This window comes from Adiantum capillus-veneris, chromosome 25, assembly GCF_014529385.1.
Source record: "Adiantum capillus-veneris isolate H3 chromosome 25, ASM1452938v2, whole genome shotgun sequence".
In the NCBI taxonomy this organism is placed as follows: domain Eukaryota; kingdom Viridiplantae; phylum Streptophyta; class Polypodiopsida; order Polypodiales; family Pteridaceae; genus Adiantum; species Adiantum capillus-veneris.
In genome coordinates, this window is record NC_140955.1 from 72445172 (window position 1) to 72449176 (window position 4005).

Here is a 4005-nt window from a genome sequence, read left to right on the forward strand (position 1 = left end):
CAACACCTCCCATTCCGCTTCAAATGGGATCTCAGGTGATTCTCCTGTTTTTCAGAATTTACGCCAGCTCGTATCCCCTACTAGATGGTCTATGGAGGAGTTTTCTTTTTGTAGAAATTGCTACAATGCTCGTTGGCGATGATACAAAGCACACCTTTGAGCATTCACTTGGTTGCTTCGGCGCACTTGAATCCATCACCTGAGATGGGGGAGCACTCTTATGTCAATGTTGTATAGGTATTCAACCCGGCATGTTGCAATTTTTATTTAGGGGCTCAACTTTTGAGGCTTTGAAGTTTTACAAGGGACATGTGGTTGAGGGCATCTTACGCAATTGCATGAAATGGAAAATGGAGGCATGTGAGATAAATTTGGAGCTAGAAAAAGGCCTAGGGTAAAGGGGCCAATAACAAGAATCGAGGTCCAAAACAAGGCCATCTTAAAAGTAAATGAAAAATATTACCAATATATATGAGAATTATGATTGGGATGTCATTGGGTATGGCAAGAGCTTGATATGACCTAGTTTTTCATATCAATCTCATTGAAAACTGTCAATCCTATCAAATAATTCAGATTATTCAAATAGGGCGAGTGGGTCCGGTTGGTTGAAAGCACCTAGAGACACCTAGAGTATGAAGGTATCTTGCAACGATTCCATGGGTGAAGGAAGTAGAGTGAGGCGTATGTTTACTAGGATACTAGATCTAGCTTCTTGAACAATGGATACTATTCATATGCTTTTGGAATGTTTGGGTGGGATGAGCACATCAATTCCCAATTTTATGCAACAAATCGAATGTAGCAAGTGGTTTCTTTTAACTCACCACAAAAGTTTGGTTATAACGTTGTTCATGTCTGTCACATAGTTTTCTGACTATTATGCACCAAGTAGTAGCATACGACTAGTCATGATAAGAATGCTAACAAGCACCTAAGCATTTCACACAAATAGGTCACATCATCTTTGATCATTCAAAAGAAGCTCTCTAGCAAGTCGGACCAAAATGATCATCTTTGAGAAGCTAGTCATGGAACTTTAGTTTGTAAGGAGACATGTGGGTTTGGGCTCTTGTGTGCGTGAATGCGTGCGCGCACATGTGCGTGTTTGCTAACAAATATTTAGCACTTTCAAGCACACATAGAGGAACCCAGATATGTAGGTTGTTTGAGATCCAGTTTGTGTGTGTGCACGCATATATGTGTTTTCGAACGAAGGTATATAACAATTTCAAGTAATTAAACACTGATTTTGGAAGATGGGTTTAAGCTTTCGTCCATCATGCATGGTGCGGTATACAATGTATCAAAAATGGGGTAGGCTAGGAGGCCTCATCACTATATGGCACGGCTCTGGGTCAGAGGGGATCTAGGGCCCAAATTTGGGGACGCGAGGCGGCTTTAATCTTCGCCGTCGGATCACAAAGTGAACTAGGGGTGGGTGAACTGGGGGTGAACTGAGAGTGAACTCACAGTGAACTAGGGGCGCTTAAGCTAGGGGTGGGTGAACGAGGGGCGCCTAAACTAGGGTATGATCATGTGCCATGCCAACATGGACAGCGATGCGCGCTAGCGTGATGGTAGGGCATTTGTATGGCAACCGAGTCGCCCCACGTTTGACCCACACTCCGCGAGGCGGATGAACTAGGGGTGAACTAAGGGGGTGAACTAAGGGGGTGAACTAGGAGTGAGCTCGAGGCGCCATTTCTGCCCCGAGTTCACCCCTAGTTCACCCCCATTTCACTGTGTGATCCGACGATCAAGATTAAAACCGCCTCGCGCCCCCAAATTTGGACCCTAGATCCCTCCTGGCCAAAGCCATGCCATACAATGACGAGGGTAGGCTAGTTGGTTTGGGCGGAGCCCCTGGGTGATAGAATCTATGCCCCACCTCAATCCCCCTATCCCCCTTGCACATTGCCTATAGTGTATTTTTGTCTATGCAACAAGGTTTGACAAAGTTAAACCAAACTTTTTTAGGTGAAAAACCAAACCATACATGTGAAAGCCTCTCTCTCTCTCTCTCTCTCTCTCTCTCTCTGTGTGTGTGTGGCGCACGTCTTGAGTTAAAACCCGTCGGAGACACCTTCGAGGTCTCTTGACGTTAAAACTCTCTTCTTCTGCTGCTGCTCTCTGCTCTCTCTCTCTCTCTCTCTCACACACACACGCACACACACACACGCGCACGCGCACACGCACATACATAATGGGTGCGAGCTAATTAGTCATATGAGCTGCTTCTTGTTGGGCACTTTTTGCAGAGAATAGTGAGTATTACTCGCAATCGGAAGCACACCCTGGCGCTATTTTTTGGAAAAAAGGTGCGTGTTTGCCACCCCTAACGAGCAGCTAATTTTCGTTGGTTCTGCATACGCAGTGACTATTGCATTTTTCTGGTATGTGGGCACTGATCTTCTGGGTTTTGAAACAAGTACTGTCACTACATGTAGGGTGAGCCGGCCCTAGTTGGGTTCTAGCCATGCTCATATGGAGAGGGGCAAGTGGCGCTCCCAATACTCCTGTGTCTCGGAGTTCAATTCATCGGTGTTTGAGAGCAATACCTCACATGAGTACAGACTCTGTGATCGTGCTTCTGTTATTCGACGAGGCAAGCACATAGCCTGCTAAAACCCATTGCAAGAATTTCACAAATGGATGGACACAATATGCTCCTTGACTTCTCTTCCTCGCAATTCACAGAGCCGGACGCCATTCGATTCCTTCATGAAGTCTCCATGGCCCAACTTAAATCACAGGTGGTGAATGATTCATCAGACTCTAGAGATGGCATGCCTCCAACACACCATATCATTGCAAATGCCGGTCATTTTTGGACACCTGATGAGATCAACAATGTAGCTGACGATAATCTCAAAGGCGAAAACAATCAAATAGATATGGAAAAACCCATGCATACACGCTATCGTGAATGTATGAAAAACCATGCAGCCGCATTGGGTCGACACTCAGTGGATGGTTGTGGGGACTTTATCCCCAGTGGAAGTGAGGGATTGGATGCTTTCAAGTGCGCCGCATGCTCATGTCACCGCAATTTTCACCGCAAGGAAATCCAGGGGAGCGTCGAAGGCTGTATGGCATGTGGTAAGGATCTCAAGAGACCCCCCACTCCTGCCCAGCTTGTCATTGCGCATGCACCCACATCAACAGGTGATGGCAACATGTTGCCTCTCAATCATGCCGTATTACATAAGAAGAAGCGCCATCGTACCATCTTCACGCTAGAGCAAAAAGAGAAGATGTTCTATTTTGCAGAAAGTCTTGGGTGGAAGATTTTGAAGCATGATGAAGAGTGTGTCCAAAGCTTTTGTGATGATGTTGGAGTTTCGCGACGGATTTTTAGGGTGTGGATGCATAATCATAAGCACACAATGAAGAGAAAGTAAGGTGCTTGAGAGGTATTATGAAGAGGAGTGTGTGTGTTTGCAAGGGCTCTAGCTGTTTTTGATAGCATTGTGTGGACTTGTCTCAAAAAAACATAGGCAAATCCTTCATTTTTTATGCTTCTTCATGTTATGCAGGAGAACTTCACCTTATTCTGATTGAGACTCTAATCTTGTCTCACCTCAACTTGTAGACAATACTACTCACCCAATCCTTAATATATTTTTTAAGTATTACACTGTCCTCACTAGTTTTCTTAAGCTAGACACAATAATCCCAAGCTAACAAGTTGTTTTCCTAAGAAAGAACTATGAAATTTTCCTTTTTCTTTTCTATGTCTTGGTTGGCTTCCTTGTTGCAAGCTTTTGGTGTAAATTCTTCATGAAAGTAGTGTAGCATTTTCCCTTTGTAATCATATAGCAGGCCAATAATATCTGGTTTGGCTCCATGCCATATAAGAAATTGACAAGGAAAAATAAAAATTTGATTCACATATAGCACATACAGTTTCGAGCATTCATGACACTGAGAAGACAAGCTTAATGACATTTAAAGTGCAACTCAAATCAATTTCTAATGTACCCTTGTGGATTTGTCCTCTGG

The 4005-nt window shown here is 44.1% G+C and overlaps 1 pseudogene across 1 annotated transcript; it reads left to right on the forward strand.

The window, feature by feature from the left end:
• The first annotated feature begins 2083 nt into the window (after nt 1–2083).
• LOC147425095 (zinc-finger homeodomain protein 2 pseudogene) lies at nt 2084–3800 on the forward strand (annotated as a pseudogene). Its single transcript, XR_015186416.1, has 2 exons — nt 2084–2321; nt 2451–3800. The product of XR_015186416.1 is annotated as a zinc-finger homeodomain protein 2 pseudogene (transcript).
• Nucleotides 3801–4005: the final 205 nt, after the last annotated feature.